Raw genomic sequence first — 19,527 nt, forward strand, 5'->3', positions numbered from 1 at the left:
GCGAGTTAACGTACGATGACGTCATCATGACGTCAGAGTAATATGCACCACTAGGGATGAGGGCCGATATATGTTGAAAGTTACAAGTTCATACCATATACCGTTTAGGAGAAAACCCGCGGAAACGTGCCGTACGGAAAAAAAAAATAAAGACTAGAGGTTCGCGTTTGTTGTTACAAACGCAGAGTGGTCGGGTAGACAACCATTTCATTAGACATTGTCCAATTAAGTTATGAATATGTTTATGTCAGAAAAAAAGGACCAAGAACTTCAACATTTCCAGTACCAATTATTTTGTACAAAAAGAATGCGTCTTTTAAGGTGTGATAAATTTTAGTAAACAGTTGGGTACACGTACAAGTTATTTCCGGTTTGATGGCGTCATCAGTCAAACAGGGAAGGGAGGACACTTGTTTATCATTAAGTAAAAATAACGCATGAAAATATGGAAATTAAGTGTATGTAATAATAACAGCTAACTTCCAGTTTAATGATGTCACAGTATTTGGAATCAAAAGGTCAATATTAAGTGTAACAGATGCCATGTGGGGGGGGGGGGCAAAAAACATAGTCATGAGACAGGGATCAAATGATGGATTTAAATTAAAAATAATAATGGTTATTGTTGAATTCTCCCTACAGTAACTTCCGGTCTGATGACGTCATGATTATGAAACCTTGCAAATTCATTTGCGGTTGCTCACGGGATATATAGGGGCAATATATCATAAAATTTGATTGAGGGATTTTACATTTTAAAAGATTAAACTGTTTTCTATGTGCCGCTGGAGGGCGCCCTTTCGTGGATGACGTCAAAATAATGTTTTTGTGATTGGCATTCCTCACTTAACACTTCCATAATGTATTTGTCTGTAGTAAAATGCTTCCGTTTTAGAGTTAGATTCAGTTTCTATTGCACTTCCGGTAACACCGGAGGTAAAGGTCAAGCAGTTTTGTGCCCGGGAATAAGAAATGTTGATCAAGGCACCGTCTACAACCTCACGAAAAAAACGAACACGATACTCTATTTAGTTCAAGAGATATAGGTCAAAGTATTTTGTCAAATCGTGCAATCAAATCGCTTGTAATTTGATACCAGATGACGTCATGATGACGTAACAGCAGTTATTACATCTTCGTAACATGGTACCAGTTCACACAAGGTTTTATGATCATACCGTAAACCGTTTGGAAGAAATTGTGCTTTGTTTTGATTTCAGGCTAATGTCTTCATTTTGAATTCACCTAACTTTGACCTTCCGGTAGACCCGGAAGTAAAAGTCAAGTGAGTTCACGTACACGACAACAAATGTTTATCAATTTATGGTCTATCTGTTTACAAGATTGGAGCATAATTGATCATTTTGTTGAAGAGTTATAGATGAAAGAAGATCGTAATTTTTTCAACGGAAATCGCTTGTAATTTGATACCCGATGACGTCATTATGACGTCAGTGTAATATGCACCACTCCGACTGAGGGTCAATATATGTTTAAAGTTTCAAGTTCATATCATATACCGTTTAGGAGAAAACCCGCGGAAACGTGCTATGCAGAAGAAAAAAAAAAAAAAGAAAGAAAGAAAGAAAGATTAATCGCAACAAATCCAAAGAGTGGTCGGGTTGTGCCCGACCACTCAACAAAGAAGATTTATGAGAACAATTCTAGACAGTGGTCGGGTTGTGCCCGACCACTCAAATATGATCGTTTTCAAATTCTCATAGAAGTTACTTCCGGTCTGATGACGTCATGAATTTGAAACCTTGCCAAGTTATATGTGGTTAATCAAAGAATATCAAGGGGCTATTTGGTAAAATTTGAACAAATGGTTTTCAAATTAAAGAAAGCTCACACTATTTTATGTGCCGCTAGGGGGCGCCCTTTCGAAAGATGACGTCATCACACTGTTTTATTTGTCTGACATTCCTCACTTAACACGTTCCTAATTTAATGTGTGTAGTAAAATGCTTCCGCTTTTGAGTTATGTTCGGTTTTTATTGCACTTCCAGTAACACCGGAAGGGAAGGTCATGGGGTTTTGTGTCCGGGGACACGAAATGTTTCTTACGGCATAGTCTACAACCTCACGCAAAAACAAACACGATACTCTATTTAGTTCAAAAGATATCGCGCAAACTTTTTTGTCAAAATTTGCCCTAAAATCGCTTGTAATTTGATCCCTGGTGACGTCAATATGACGTAACAAAATTTATAATATCTTCGTAGCATGGTATAAGTTCACATTAGGTTTCTGGGTCATACCGTAAACCGTTTGGAAGAAATTCTGCTTTGTTTTGATTTCAGGCTAAAGTCTTCATTTTAGATTCACCTAACTTTGACCTTCCGGTAGACCCGGAAGTAAAGGTTAAGCGAGTTCACGTACACGACAAAAAATGTTTATCAATTCATGGTCTATCCGATAACGGAATACAAACATCATTGATTATTTAGTTCAAGAGTTATAGGTGAAAGTAATTGATCACTTTTTCAGCTGAAATCGCTTGTAATTTGACACCCAATGACGTCATCATGGCGTCAAAGTAATATGCACCACTAGGGATGAGGGTCGATATATATTGAAAGTTACAAGTTCATATCATGAACCGTTTAGGAGAAAAGCCGCGGAGAAGTATTGTCCGGGAAAAAAAGAGAAAGATTTACCAGAACAATAACAGAGAGTGGTCGGGTTGTGCCCGACCACTCAATTAATCGTAACAATAATAGAGAGTGGTCGGGTTGTGCCCGACCACTCAATTAATCGTAACATAATAGAGAGTGGTCGGGTTGTGCCCGAGTGGTCGGGTTGTGCCCGTAGTGTGAACTTGTACCACGTTACGAAGATACTATATATTTTGTTACGTCATCATGACGTCATCATGTATCAAATTACAAGTGACTGAAGGGCAAATTTTGATGAAATAGTTTGCGCTTTATCTTTTGAACTAAATAGAGTATCATGTTCGTTTTTGTGAGAAAGGATTTAATTTGTGAATCTTTGTTCTTACATAAACATATTTATGACTCAACTCGGCAGTGTTTAATGAACAAATTGCCTGCCCGACCACTCTGCGTTTGTAACAACAACGCGAACCTCTAGTTTTATTTTGTATGACTTAATGCTTTTTTGCCAATGTGGAGTCATGTAGATTATATTTTTTGTTTCAAAGTTCATAAAAAGTTATATTGAGCTAGTATAGCCATCAGATATATAATGTATAGAAATAAGTTAATGGTATCATGTTGACATCACTTCGGATTTGGCATTTGTTGACGTCACATGCCCTACTATGACATCATCTTGATTACACTTAATTGGTACTGGAAATGTTGAAGTTCTGGGTTCTTTTTTTCTGACATAAACATATTCATTATTTAATTGGACAATGTCTAATGAAATGGTTGTCCACCCGACCACTCTGCATTTGTAACAACAAACGCGACTCTTTGGAGTTGTTACGATTAATTGAGTGGTCAGGCACAACCCGACCACTGTCTAGGATTGTTCTCATAAATCTTCTTTCTTTCCTTTCTTTCCTTTCTTTCCGTACGGCACTTCTCCGCGGGTTTTCTCCTAAACGGTTGATGGTATGAACTTAAAACTTTAAACATATATCGACCCTCATCCCGAGTGGTGCACATTACTCTGACGTCACGATGACGTCATACGGTGTCAAATTACAAGCGATTTTCGTTGAAAATATGACCGTCTTCTTCTGCCTATTACTCTTGAACAAAATGATCAATTATGTTCCAACCTTGTAATTAGATAAACCATTAATTGATTAACATTATTTTGTCGTGTAAGTGAAAACCTGGTATGAACTTCAACGCCCGTCCGAAGATGTTAAAAACAAATCTGACGTTATCGTGACGTCATCATGTATCAAATTACAAGCAATTTAACGGCCAAATTTGTGAAAATAGTTTCAGCTATATCTTTAGAACTAAATAGAGTATCGTGTTCGTTTTTGCGTTAGGTTGTAACTGATGCATCGGGCAACAGTTCTTATTCCCTAGTACAAAACCGCTTGCCCTTCACTTCCGGTGTTACCGGAAGGGCAAGAAAAATTAAATATAACTCTAAAATGGAAGCATTTTACTACAGACAAATACATTATGGAAGTGTTAAGTGAGGAATGCCAAACACAAAAACATAATTTTGACGTCATCCCCAAAAGGGCCCTTTAGCGGCACATCAAAAAGAGTTTAATCTTTTCACATTTAAAAACCTTCAATCAAAATTTTATCACATGGCCCTTCATATTCCGTTAGCAACCACGAATGAATTTGCAAGGTTTCAAAATCACGACGTCATCAGACCGGAAGTTACCGTAGGGAGAATTTAACAATGATCATTTTGTTGATTTCCACTTCATTTGATCTCTGTCTCATGACTTTGTTCCTAGTCCAATTTATGACATCTGCTACACTTAAAGTTGACCTTTTGCTTCCAAATACTATGACGTCATCTAACCGGAAGTTGGGTGTTATTTTATACACACTTAGAATGTCCATATTTCAATGAGTTATCTTTACTTTATGTTTAACGGGTATTCTCCTTGAACTAAATCAGTATTCCCTTCCCTTTTTTGACTGACGTCATCAAACCAGAAATAACTTGTACGTGTACCGAAAATGGAAGTATACGGAAGTTCAAATTTCATGATCCTTTGTTTTTACCCCAAAAATATTCACAACCCAACTGGATATTGTTTCACAAAACAGTTGTCTACCGACCACTTTGCGTTTGTAACAACAAACGCGAACCTCTAGTTTTTCTTTCTTTTCCGTACAGCACGTTTCCGCGGGTTTTCTCCTACACGGTGTATGATATGAACTTGTAACTTTCAATTAATATCAACCCTCATCCTAAGTGGTGCATGTTACTCTGACGTCATTATGACGTCATCGGGTGTCAAATTACAAGCGATTTTCGTTAAAAAAATGACGATCTTCTGTCACCTTTAACTCTCGAACAAAATGATCAATCATGTTCCAACCTTGTAATCAGAAAGACCATTAATTGATAAACATTTTATGTCGTGTACGTGAACTAGCTTGATCTTGTCTTCCGTTTCTACCGGAAGGTCAAATTTAGGTGAATTCAAAATGTAGGCATTAGCCTGAAATCAAAACAGTTTACGGTATGATCATAAAACCTAGTGTGAACTTGAACCATGTTACGAAGATGTTATAAATTTTGTTACGTCATCATGACGTCATCAAGTATCAAATTACAAACAATTTGATGGCACGATTTGACAAAATAGTTTGACCTATATCTCTTGAACTAAATAGAGTATCGTGTTCATTTTTTGTGAGGTTGTAGACTATGCCGTAAGCAACATTTCTTATGCCCGAGCACAAAAATGCTTGACCTCCACTTCCGGTGTTACCGGAAATGCAATAGAAATTGAATCTAACTCTAAAACGGAAGCATTTTACTACAAACAAATACATAATGGAAGTGTTAAGTGAGGAATGCCAAACACAAAAACATAATTTTGACAACATCCCACAAAAGGGCGCCCTCTAGCGGCACATCAAATACAGTTTAATCTTTTGAAATTTTAAACCTCTCAATCAAATTTTTATGAAATTGCCCCAATATATCACGCGAGCAATCATAAATGAATTTGCAAGATTTCATAATCATGACGTCATCAGACCGAAAGTTACTGTGGGGAGAATTCAACAATGATCATTTTATTTTTAATTTAAATCCATCATTTGATCCCTGTCTCATGACTTTGTTTTTTGCCCCCAAATGACATCTGTTACACTTAATATTGGCCTTTTGCTTCGAAATACTATGACGTCATCAAACCGGAAGTTTGCTGTTTCTAAAATATACCCTAAAAAGACGCATTCTTTTTGTACAAAATAATTGGTAATGGAAATGTTAAAGTTCTTGATCGCTTTTTTTCTGACATAAACATTTTCATAACTTAACTGGACAATGTCTAATAAAATTGTTTACCCGACCACTCTGCGTTTGTAACAACAAACGCAAACCTCCAGTCTTTCTTTCTTTCTTTTTCCCGTACGGCACGTTTCCGCAGGTTTTCTCCTAAACGGTTTATGGTATGAACTTGTAACTTGCAATATATATCGACCCTCATCCTAAGTGGTGCATATTACTCTGACGTAATTATGACGTCATCGAGTCAAATTCAAAGCGATTTTAGCTGAAAAAGTGACCAATTACTTTCACCTATAACTCTTGAACAAAATGATCAATCATGTTCCAACCTTGTAATCGGCTAGACCACTAATTGATGAACATTTTTGTTGTGTACGTAAACTCGCTTGACCTGTACTTCTGGGTCTACCGGAAGGTCAAAGTTAGGTCAATTCAAAACGAAGAAGTTTAGCCTGAAATCAAAACAAAGCAACATTTAATCCAAACAGTTTACGGTATGATCATAAAACCTTGTATGAACTTGTACCATGTAACGAGGATGTTATAAATTTTGTTACGTTATCATGACGTCGTCAGATATCAAATTACCAGCGATTTAAGGGCAAATTTTGACAAAATAGTTTGCGTCATGTCTTTTGAACTATTAAATAAAGTATCGTGTTCGTTTTTTCGTGAGGTTGTAGACTATGCCGTGAAAAAAAATTTCCTGTTCCCGGACACAAAACCGCATGACCTTTACTTCCGGTGTTACCGGAAGTGCAATAAAAACCGAATATAACTCAAAAGCGGAAGCATTTTACTACACACATACTAATTAAGAAAGTTTTTAGTGAGGAATGTCAGACACATAAAACAATGTGATGACGTCATCTTTTGAAAGAGCTCCCCCTAGCGGCACATAGAATAGTGTGAGCTTTCTTTAATTTGAAAACCATTCGTTCAAATTGTACAAAATCGCCCCGTGATATTCTTTGATTAACCACATATAACTTGGCAAGGTTGCAAATTCATGACGTCATCAGACCGGAAGTTACTTCTATGAGAATTTGAAACGATCAAATTTTAAATTTAATATCTTTTGATCCATGTCGATCTTAGCCCAAATAAGATATCCATTACATTGTTAACCTTTGCTTCCAAATACTGTGTCGTCATCAAAGCGGAATGTAGGTGTTATGAATACAAACGTTATTTTACTTCACAATGAACATCACTTTCCGTTTTTGAATAATGACGTCATCAACCAAGAAATAACTTGTATGTGTACATAGAATGTTTACTGAAATTGATCACACCGTTATAGGTGCATTTTTTTAACAAAAAAAAATTGATTGTCTTGGAAAGGATTTAATTTCGTGATCCTTTGTTCTTATATAAAAATATTCATAACTTAACTGGACAGTGTTTCATAAAATAGTTGTCTAGACACCCGACCACTCTGCGTTTGTAACAACAAACGCGAAGCTCTAGTTCTTTCTTTCTTTTTTCCCCGTACAGCACGTTTCCGCAGGTTTTCTCCTAAACGGTTTGTGATAGGAACTTGTAACTTTCAAGATATATCGACCCTCATCTTAAGTGAAGCATATTACTCTGACGTCATTATGACGTCATCGGGTGTCAAATTACAAGCGATTTTCGTTTAAAAAATGACGATCTTCTTTCATCTATAACTCATGAACAAAATGATCAATTATGTTCCAATCTTGTTATCAGATAGACCATTGATTGATGAACAGTTTTTATTCCGTACATGAACTCGCTTGACTTTTACTTTCGGTTCTACCGGAAGGTCAAAGTTAGGTGAATTCAAAATGAAGATATTAGCCTGAAATCGATATTAGCCTGAAAGCACAATTTCTTCCGAACGGTTTACGGTATGATCATAAAACCTTGTGTGAACTTGTACCATGTTACGAAGATGTTATAAATGTTGTTACGTCATCATGACGTCATCAGGTATCAAATTACAAGCGATTTGAAGGCACGTTTTGACAAAATAGTTTGACCTATATCTCTTGAAATAAATGAAGTATCGTCTTCGTTTTTTCGTGAGGTTGTAGACCGTGCCTTGATCAACATTTGTTATTTCCGGGTACAAAACTGCTTAACCTTTACTTCCGGTGCTTTACTTCCGGTAAATTGAATCTAACTCTAAACGGAAGCAGACAAATACATTATGGAAGTGTTGAGGAATTCCTATCACAAAAAACTTAATGTTGACGTCATCCCACGAAAGGGCGCCCTCTAGCGACACATCGTAAACAGTTTGATCTTTTGAAATTTTAAAACCCTCAATCACATATTTATCAAATTGCCCCTATGTATCCCGCGAGCAACCACAAATGAATTTGCAAGATTTCATAATCATGACGTCATCGAACCGGAAGTTATTGTGCGGAGAATATAACAATGATCATTTTATTTTTAAATTAAATCCATCATAATGATCCCTGTTTCATGACTTAGTTCCTTGCCCCCAAAAATGACATCTGATACACTTAATATTGACCTTTTGCTTCCAAATAATTTGACGTCATCAAACCGGAAGTTGGGTGTTATTATTACATACACTTAATTTCCACATTACCGCGTTAAGTGTCCTCCTTGAATTGAATCAGTATTCCCTTCCCTTTTTTGACTGATGACGTCATCAAACCGAAAATAATTTGTACGTGTACCTAAATGTTTACTGAAATTTATCATACCCTAAAAGACGCATTCTTTTTGTACAAAAAAATGGTACTGGAAATGTTAAAGTTATTGATCCTTTTTTTCTGAAATAAACATATTCATAACTTAACTGGACAATGTCTAATGAAATAGTTGTCTACCCGACCACTCTGCGTTTGTAACAACAAACGCGAACCTCTAGTTTTGTCTTGGTTTATTTAGAGTGGATTGAATACGGTTTCTGATGGTAGCAACTACCTTTCAACCTGCGCGAGCTGGCAAGATAGTAATAAGAAATCGTCCTCAAGCAGTGAGCATTGGGACAACGCTGCATTCTTGACAGGGTGAGTATTCGTGCGCAACAGTGGCGTAAATCTCTGTCTGCGAGTGGGGCGGATTATTGTCGGGCCGCAAATAATTCGAAATCGATTTCTAAAGTAAAATTAGAATATCACAACTATTTTTTGGTGGATATCGTATTTAAAAGTGGAAACAAATGTCTTGCTAGAAATAGCAATAAAAAAGCAGATTCACTCTCGGGGTTGAATCTCGAAGAGCAGGACGGAGAAATCAACAAAAGTAAAAATTCTAAATACTCAAAGTAAGAAAAGAACTAAAAACGAAACTTGATATGTGTAATGCGTGGGGTTGGAGAGCGTGAAACTCGAAGGATTTCGGCCCTTGTTTTGAAAAAAAACCCAAGCAAACAACCATGCAGGTTCCTTAATTTTGATCAGATGTTTCAATAATAGACTTTAGTTTTGGACTCCAAATACCTACATGAAATGATAAAACTACTCCACACCCTTTGCGCTTTGTGTTTTCCTTTCGTCCCAAACAGAAAAGACATTTCAAGTTCGACGGCTGGTCACAGTTTACTGGGCATAGCCTACGTTGGGCAGTGTGGCCGGTGGGGTACATCACTCAGTGAATTCATTGGATTGGATGCCACTAGCACTACCGCACACGAGATCGGACACAAGTGAGTTTAGCAGCTATTATGGCAAACATAATTATAATCTTTTTGCTATGTTTTCCACAAATGGCCGCCACACACAAGGAGCCTATACTATTGATCCTGTAGGGATTACACTTTTCGTTTTCTACATTCCCGTGTAAGCTACTTCCCAGTGGCGGATCTAGAGGAGGGTTGGAACCCCCCAAATACCCTTTCAGCTGCTGATTAATGTTTTGATCCTCGTAAATTGGGGGGGAAATTAATAAATAGAATGCTTAAGTTCCTAGATGTATTCTCAAACTGCATTAGAATGCAGGAGAAAGTTTTGTACAATTCAACATTTTAGGGGGGGGGGGCATGCCCTTGGCAGGGCGTGCCTTAGGCACGCCTCAGTCCCTCAAGCCCCACACTTCCCGAAAGCTACATCCGCCCCTGCTTCCATTCGCATATAATATTTCGAAGACTTTAAAAGCTACGTGCTATCACAACAGTGATGCTATCGTTATCTTGGCATGCTGGTTTGGCGCCTTCTCAGGACCCATAGCTACACTCAACCAAAAAAGAAAGCCCCCCTTTCAATACTGTTTTGTCTAACTCAAAAACTACTGAGCACCTCGCGCTCAAATAACGACAAATATGTACAGAAATTCCTTAGCAATCCAGCCATACTCTTTATTTGGCCCAGAACGGTAATTATGTGTACGAATTTATACAATTTATGACAAATGATACCGAAAACAGTTGCACTTTTGTATACGTGCAAGTTGCGGTTCACACTCACCTTGCACGTATACAAAAGTGCAAAAATCATTTTGTACACATTATCAATGTTTTCGGCCATACAAAGAGCCTGTCTAGATTGCTAAGGAATTTCTGTACTGATCAGTCGTAAAATGAACAAGATGTGGCCAGTAGTTTTTGAGTTAGACGAAAAAGTATTAAGGGGGGACTTTCTTTTTTGGTTGAGTGTATTAAAAACGCCCGCAAACGGGGCCGTATCGTAAGTCCGACGCCTCATAACTCCGACATTTCCGGAATTATGAGGCGTCCGATTTATGAGACATCAAACTAAGGGATTCGGCCAAATTGCTCTGACGCCTCATAAGTCCGACACCTCATAATTGCGACAACGGACAAACGATATTTCGGACATGAGGTGCCGGACTTATGAGGCGTCGGACCTATGGGCGTCGGACCTATGAGGCGTCGGACTTATGGGCCTTTATTTGGCTGGGAGATGAGATTTTGTCAGACTTATGAAGCGTCGGACCTACGAGGCGTCCGACTTATGCGCGGACTCCTCTCCCCCCGGCAAACACCTACGCGTAATTTAAAAAAAAATCATATAAAGAAATTGTATTCAATCCGCGATTAAACAAAAATCGCTTTTTTTGCTTTTCCTCAAAGTTTCGGAAAAGCCTTTGTGTTTGTTCTGATTTGTAGCTTTCTCGCAAAATTTGCGAAAAAGCCTTTCTTTTTGTTCTAATTTTTTGTTCTGATTTATTTTTTTTTGGCTTTTCTGCAAAGTTGTGGAAAGCCTTTGATTTTGTTTTCATATTTTTTGCTTTCCTGCTTGAAAGCGGAAAAGCATTGTTTTTGTTCTAATTTTTTTGCTTTTCCGCTTGAAAGCGGAAAAGCATTGTTTTGGTTTCTCATTTTGGGCTTTTTCGCAAGTTTGCGAAAAAGCCTTTCTTTTTGTTCTGAATTTTTTGGGGGGCTTTTTCGCAAAATCTTTGAAAAGCCTTTCTTTTTGTTCTGATTTTTGGCTTTTCCGCATAGTGCGGAAAAGCCTTAGTTTTTGTTCTCTTTTTTTATTTCTTCTTTTTGTCGCCTAAATTCCATAGACTTTGTACACGTTTGGCATTAATCTTTGTCATACATCATTCAAAGTTACCACAGGCATAGCCCCTATAGCAAAGTTGTGTCCCGAAGAGTGACGTCATGGTGACGTCATCATGGGTCACGTGACGTCACTTTAAAGATTTATAGATTTAATCTTTGAAACTCAATATAAAATAAACCGTGAGAGACCTGAACTTGATTTTTGCGGGAATTGATATAATAATCCAGGGTCTTTATTTTATTCCGTGTGCGTAAAGTCAGGTGACCCTTCCTTTCGGTCCAAATCGGAAGTAGCTTATAATTTAAAACTGGAAAAAATGTGAACTTGCTTTCAACGCTGTTAGTCTGTGGTTAGGTTGTAGTTCACAAAAAATTACGGGTGAAGTCATCAATTTTAGAGCGCCCTCTAGCGGCAGGTTGAAAAATGTTTAAAATGAATTTTGAGTTGATGTCTGTGGCGAAGTTTGCGGTAATCGCTTCAAAATGAGGGTATATAATGACCTTAAAAAAAAAAATGGTGACGTCATCAGACCGCGGGTTTTCTCCTAAACGGTATAATGACTTTCAACATATATCGGACCTCATCCCTAGTAGTGCATGTTACTCTGTGTGATTTTATATGAAATTGTGGAATTTTGGACCTTTAAGCACTATCTCACAAATGCAACATGCAAAATTCAAAATTCGTTTCGTTTTATGTTTGTGAGGTATTAGGTATATGCACAAAATTTTGAAAAATGTCTGACATCATCATAACGTCATCAAAAATGCGATTTTTGAAAACACATATAAGGGAAGGTCCGATTGTCATGAAACTTGGAGGATAGCTAAGTAAGGCCAAAAAAAAAGTCTCCGGTTTCTGGTATGCGCGCGCATCGCCGTAGCCATGCGCGTCGGCAAAATGAAAAAGTTTTTTTTTCAATGAAAGATGATGTCTCAAAACCGCCAAACTCACTGGTTTGACTAAAATCCTGCTGCTGCACAATTTTAACGTGTTTTTAGATGGGGTTATGATCGAGAATAAGCTTTATGTGGCCTCTCTGGTCTCCCTTAATATTTGCACTAAGTTTAGTCGGGCACCATTTGCAGTCATTAGCCGACATTTGAAGCAAAAAAAATAGGTAAAAAAAAAAAAAAAGCCGCGTCACCGCACCACTGTTTGGGCAAGCTCCATACCAGAAACCGGAGCCTTTTTTTTTGGCCTAATGGTACCAGTATGCAAATTCCGAAAAGACGTCACTATGACGTTTACGGTTGATTTTTTATGAATTTTTTTTTCATATTTACAATTTCAGTGCGCTTCTTAAATTTAACACATCCTTTCATTGGATTGACTTTAAGCTTAGTGCAAACCAAGACCACAATGCAAAAATGTGCATTGGCAAGTGTTATCAAGATGATGTCACAGTAGGGCATGTGACGTCATCAAATGCCAAAGCCGAAGTGGTGTCAACATGACGCCATCAACTAATTACATTTTATATAACTTTTTATGAACTTTGAACCAAAAATATAAACTACATGACTCCACATTGGCAAAAAAGCAGAAAGTCATACAAAATAAAATAAGCGGAAAAGCCCTATATTCTGTTTTCAAACAGACATAGAGCTCTCGATCCATTTACACTGGTTCAATACATGTAGTCTACCTCATTGGTTCAATGGAACATTATTAAAAATGAAGACACCTTATGGCTTGATTGGTACAGCTCAGATACATTGTGTGCAGATATGAATGAAAAACGTGACTTATTTTATGTGTACATGGTATGTACGCAAAACGAGTACAGTTATCCATGGGAATGTTTATTTCATAAAAATTTCAAAATGACAGCACTGATCCTTACTTATAGTTATTATAATGTGAATGTATATTGTGAACGTATAGTTTTTAAATAATTATTGATATCATTATTATTCTGGTTTATTAAAAATCCAATGTCTTGCAGCATTGCGGCTGAATTGCACATGGTTACAAAGATAAAATATCAAAATATAGTGTTTGATGATGGTCCTTCATACGAGGTGGAAAACAGAAATCAGGCCTTGCACCTCTAAAAGGCATTACATTAATCCCAATCTACATTTTTTTTATGGAGAAACAGGAATAAGACTATCAATTGGGACTTTAATACACTTTTAGATGGTTCAGGTAAGCCTACACCAGCACAGCTGATTCACAATATTACTAAACAGATCAATGAATGGTTAAAGCAAAAGTGAGTGTGCTGTCATTGAAATTCAAATTCAAAGAAAAACTTTTAAACTCAGATCTTGACTTTAATCAATGATTCAGGTAATTATGCAAAACCTACATGTAAGTTGATTCGATGCTGATGAAGTCCACGTAGGGGTGTTTGAAAGTGTAAAGAACATCTTACACTTTGTAATTAGGTGGAATCAGTTGATTTAAATGATTAAAATCATCCTCAATCAATATATTTCGCCAAAAATAAGATTTCTACAAAGAAGTGTTTTAAATCATTGATATTAAAAAAGATCATTTGATTTTTATCGCAATTTATATCAGTGATTAAAATCAACGTGATTTAAATCAACCAACCCTGTTAGAACGCATTCCTGGTCAGTTTATTCCCATGAGTAGCCTTGGTCAATGCTCTCGTCGTTATTCGTCCCGAAAGCGGTCAATCGTCGGCATATATCCTCACGCGCTATGCACATGCATGTAAAAATACAGCGCGAACAGCGACCTCACGCGGCCACTATTTTTATGCAAATCAGTTGGAGACGATGTCGAGCCTTGGTTCAATCGTCGGCCAAAGCTTATGTTTTGCTTTACTTTGCGCTAGATTTGCAGCGCACGACCTCGTATGCGAATACAGATAATGTAGGCGGGGCTAATATGTGGAGTGTCCAATCACACCTTGGTAAATCCGGACGTCATCAAATTATTTGCAGCTATTCCGGCTTTTGCGGACGTGACAGGAACCACAGTTTTTGTGCATTGGTGCCGTGTGCAGAGACACACAATGTGTACGTGTATGGATTATGTACGGTGCCACGTTTCACTATGCAAGTTTCCACGCAACGATCGACCAATCAGAAAACGACATTTAAGGTCAGCTACGGCTATTAACATAATGAGCACCATCCCCAAAACCTCACATGGACGATTGAACCAAGGCTCGACATCGTCTCCAACTGATTTGCATAAAAATAGTGGCCGCGTGAGGTCGCTGTTTGCGCTGTATTTTTACATGCATGTGCATAGCGCGTGAGGATATATGCCGACGATTGACCGCGTACGGGACGAATAACGACGAGAGCATTGACCAAGGCTATCCCATGAGCTGCAGTCAAGTTTAAGATGCCTGTGACTTATTTTAATGATACACTTGGCGTAATGATCTGACTTCTATTCGATTAATACTTGTTGTGTCAAGTTTGTACTGCCCTTTCACTAATGTCGGGATTATTTATGTTGTGATGGTTAGATCTTTGTGTATTTCATTCTCTCTGAAAAAAAAATTGAAAAGTTTACCTGATGTGTTTTTATCCAAACGTTAAAAGGAATTAAAATGTGTAAACGCTTTTGTATTTATTAGACGTTTTATGGTTGTACGATAAATACTATTGAACCTTCGGGCTGCAAGCAAGTATCAATAAACCAATAATAATAATACCAGAATATTCTCATTTGCATATATACGTATCCAAACAAAATTGGATATGCAAATGATCTAATACCAGGGTGAGGGAGAAGGTATATAGTGGTGGGAGCATACTGCTCGACACCCTGGGAACCAGGTTGGTTAATGGCGTATCTGTGGTAAGATGTTATTGAAACCTTCAACGCCATCTTGATTTTTACATTTTTTTTGCAACGATTACAGCTTGGGCATGTGGCATGATGCTTCAGGTCCATCGGGTGGTCCTAGAAACGGCTGCTCGTCAAGCGGTTACTTGATGGCTCAATACAAAGAGAATCCTCGCTTAGATCTCGGCTGGTCGTCATGTAGCCGGAGCTACTACGACACCCGTATCACGTGAGTTGCCCCCCCCCCAAAAAAAAGGGTACAAAACTAGACTTTAAAACAAACATATCAAGCTTGCTACCAAAATTGGACGGAGCACTCTGATTTGCTAAGAATCAAGAATCAGGAGGATATGAATATTTATATGATTTACCCATCTCGCTCGGTGCAGACGCCGGTCCCGGCCCACGGGTGTTATTACACTGACGCGCGTGGTGAATGCTTCCAGTGAGTGCTTCTAGTTCACCGTGCAACATAGCCTGGATCGCATCGATCAAAGAAACAAACAGCCCAACACCCCCAAAAACAAACAAACAAACAAACAAACAAACAAACAAGCACCCCAACAACCCCCCCAACAAACAAACAAACAAACAAACACACAAACACCCCAGAAAACAAATAAACAAACAAACAAAAACAACTATAAAATTATAATACCCGGATTGAGATCTATTAACAGATGTGATAATTTTGCACTATAATACCTGATTTTTGAAGGGCTAGAACTATTTTCCTTAAATACCATATTGATTTTGATTCTTCATTAACAGTCAGACGACATGCTACAACGATGCTTGAATTTTTACCAGGATGTGATTCAAATCGTAAGTACATATAATTTGCGTCACGTTCAATTATTGGCAGTGCTTTCCCTTTTTTTTTTTATTGTTTGCCTCTCTGGACCATCATAGACTATGGGTTCAATTTTATCACTTTGATGTTATGGTCCTTAATCAATAAACTGAGGGCCCTTAAAGTGATTTTTGTTGGGGGGGGGGTGAATTTGAGGGAGTAGATAAACTAAGTTTAGTATATGCAATGCTGTGTTCAAAATGAAACAAAATAAGAAAGACGTCTTGATAGGAACAATATCAGACAAGCAGAGTCTTTGCTTTCAAAAGCCACCTACTTTCTAAACCATGGGATCTTTACCGAAAGATATTTATTTGTATTTTGTTTGTTTGTATTTTCAGGACAAAGCGGGAAAATGATCGACATTGTTTTTCTTCTTTCGATTTAAAGACTTTAAAATGCATTAAAAATAGGTCACTTGAAAGTATTGTTTTCATTCGTGAAGGACTGTTTCCATTGTTCAGCTCTTATACCAATACCGATAACACTCTACACGTATAGAACCCTGTATGTATAATTATATTGGTACAGGAGGACACAATAGTGTGACAATCATGTAAAATGTGTTAATTCTGTCTTGAAAGTGTTCGAGTTTAAACGTTTTCTTTTCACAAAACGTGCTATTAGGTATTCACATTAATCTTTACCCCGGGATAACAATAAGGCGTACGACGAAATTAGTGACTGAAGTTTCAAAATTAACAAAACGCTTAGCTGCAGACCACTGTCAGGCAACATTTTTGGTTTGAAACAGACTGTTAATTTGAAGAGACCACATTTCTGGCGGATTTTAACATTAAAAAGGACTTGATGAAAGCCACCAGATATCATTGTGAAATTTCCAAAACAGTCTCCCAAATTGAGCCCCTTCACCTGTATTGTTCACCCAGATTATGTTTACACTTATGATCAGTCATTAATTGCAAGTCTTGTACTGTTCCCAAACAATGTTTTATGTAAATATTTGCTGCGGTTGTATAAACTTGATACAGTTTTTGTTTTCATTTTGAGGTGGAGGGAATACATTTGAATAAATTTGATTTGAAGCATTGAAGCATCAAAATTGTTCTGTTTCTGTTACTTAAGAAAGTATTGAGAGGATTTTGAAATCGATTTTCAGGGTGGTAATTATATCGTCACCCACACCACGAAGTAACACTCATGTACATACCGGTAAAAATTAGCAATCGGAGAAAACGGCATCTAAAGTTGAACGCCTTCTAGAACAACACTTTGCGTCAAAACTATACAGAGTATTTTCAGTTGAGATTCTCGATGTAGACACTTGATGTATTGATGTTATTAAATTTGCTGTTGTTGACCCGTTTGTGTATTAAAACAACAAGAAAGAAGATGGTAAATAGAACTTGAGTGTTACTGCGTGAAAACGAAAATTGTCACTTTTGCGCAAAAGTTGCCATGGATACTTAGCGTAATTATTAAAGTAAAGCTCTTGAAGCTTTGAAACTTCGTGCAATGGTAGGCATTGATGAATAATGTTTAAAAATCCCAAAAACTGGAAATCGAAAAAAATATGGTTAAACACGGTAGAGTGTTACTTCGTGGTGTCGGTGACGATATTTAATGGACAGTGTCAAAAAAAATTTTGGTGCCCACCATCGTAAGATGTATTTTCAGCCGAACTTTCCTGAATTTTGAGAGAAATCTCATTAGGCTATAATATTATGACATCATTTAATTACGCTGTGGTGACCACAGGAGGGCGCTTTACCATTTTTGCGGACCTATTTGTTTGGAAAACATATTTTTGTTTTACAAATCTATTTATCTTCATTCAAACGCCATCGTATTTGGCGTAGTAAGTCGTTGAACCATATTTGTTTCAGCGCAAAGGATCACCGTTAGGGGCGCTTAAACATTTTGGGTATTTTATGGGGGTGTTGCCCACCTTGCTGACATGGTAAAGCATTTCGTATTATGCATAGGCTTCCATGTACATAATACATGATCATCACTGCACTGTGATTTGGCACGTCAATTTTCGAACAGCCATGACCGGACTAGGACTCGTTTTCGACCCAACTTGAAATGACTCGAGACTCTGACCCGGACTCGACTAAAGTGACTCGACTGCAATACTGAAAATAGGTATTGTTTTTACGAGTGTATGTAGTGAAACTGTGGTGTCAGGTTCTGGGGTGTTGTTAGCACTGATCGAGTCGTCTTTATTTCATCATCAATATATAAATATATATATAAAAAAAAAAACCTATTAATAAAATCAAATCAAAATTAAACGATATAAACGTCCGTAAATGCTACATGTACATGTGTCTTCCATTAATCAAAATAAACTTAATAAATTAAACCTAGAAAGTATATCATATACATGTATATGTATGTTGTGTGCTAAAGTAGAAAGACCCTTGCATGCACGGGTGACCTTTGACCTTGTCAGCGCCATAAAACTATGCAACATTGTCATATACACAACGAAGAAAATAGCGTAAAATCCACGGAGGGCGACCCGTAAACTGAAACAGCGCCTTCAATCGGCTGTAAATGGGCAACTTTACAATTCTTATTAAAGACACATTATTTCTAATCACTACACAAGTAAAGTCGTTTATTATAGAGCGCCTGTTGGTTTTGCTGTAAAAGGATTACTGGAAACACACTTGAAAAAATATGAAAGCACAAATAACATGAATATATGCAAAAAACAGAGTTCACATCAGTTCACTTTGGTAAGATCTGGTGTTTGGTGAGTCGTGGCTGAAGGGCGCTATCTAGATATAAGCGTACTTTCAGCAAAAAGTTTAGGTATAAAGCTAAAAAAGAAGACGAGATAAGAGTTTTGGTGGAATACAAAATACATCAAATCTTATTTCTCAAGGTAAAAACGATGGCGATAGGCTAGGTCGGATGATAAACAGCGAATTGCGAAAGTTGTACGGTATAAGAAGAAACTGATAGAAATCAAAATGACGTAAAAAAAAAAAGATAGAAATGCAAGTGGCCGAAAGATTAGAGCACGAAAAAGGCTCCTAACGAAAACTTACGATTTCCACATAACGAAAAAATAAGTTTAATTTGTACGTCAGGCACGACATTTTTACCCTGTCAGCTCTTACGACAATAACTCTACAGCACTAGCCTTAATTTCAAGGCTGTGCTGTATCAGCGGGCGCGTATCACTGCCAGGGCAACAGCTAGCTTTACCCAGCTCTGCCCCCCCCCCCCCCGGCCCTGTACACACACGGAGAAACCCCAATACGTAGTATGAAACCCGCAGTACATGCACACCAGTATGGAGCCCGTTTCTGGCGAGGGCCCCCTGCTGGAAGATTGTGACATCGGTTCTTCTGAGAGACGTTTTGGATGAATCAGAGATAAAGAAAGTTGAAGAAACCGAACATTTTATTTTGTCCGGATAGGTGCATTGAAAGGACTATATTAAGGTACACTTCATGGCCGGTCGTGTGGCCAATGTGTGGAACGACGAGCAAGCAAATGTGTTTCTTCCTGTCCCTCCAGGGACCA

The 19,527-nt window shown here is 37.7% G+C and overlaps 1 pseudogene; it reads left to right on the plus strand.

Moving 5' to 3' along the window:
- The window catches only part of LOC119720229, a 31,839-nt pseudogene extending 14,762 nt beyond the window's left edge, over positions 1-17,077 (plus strand).
- The last annotated feature ends 2,450 nt before the right edge of the window (positions 17,078-19,527 follow it).

The sequence above is a fragment of the Patiria miniata genome, unplaced genomic scaffold, assembly GCF_015706575.1.
Source record: "Patiria miniata isolate m_02_andy unplaced genomic scaffold, ASM1570657v1 HiC_scaffold_13, whole genome shotgun sequence".
In the NCBI taxonomy this organism is placed as follows: Eukaryota; Metazoa; Echinodermata; class Asteroidea; order Valvatida; family Asterinidae; genus Patiria; species Patiria miniata.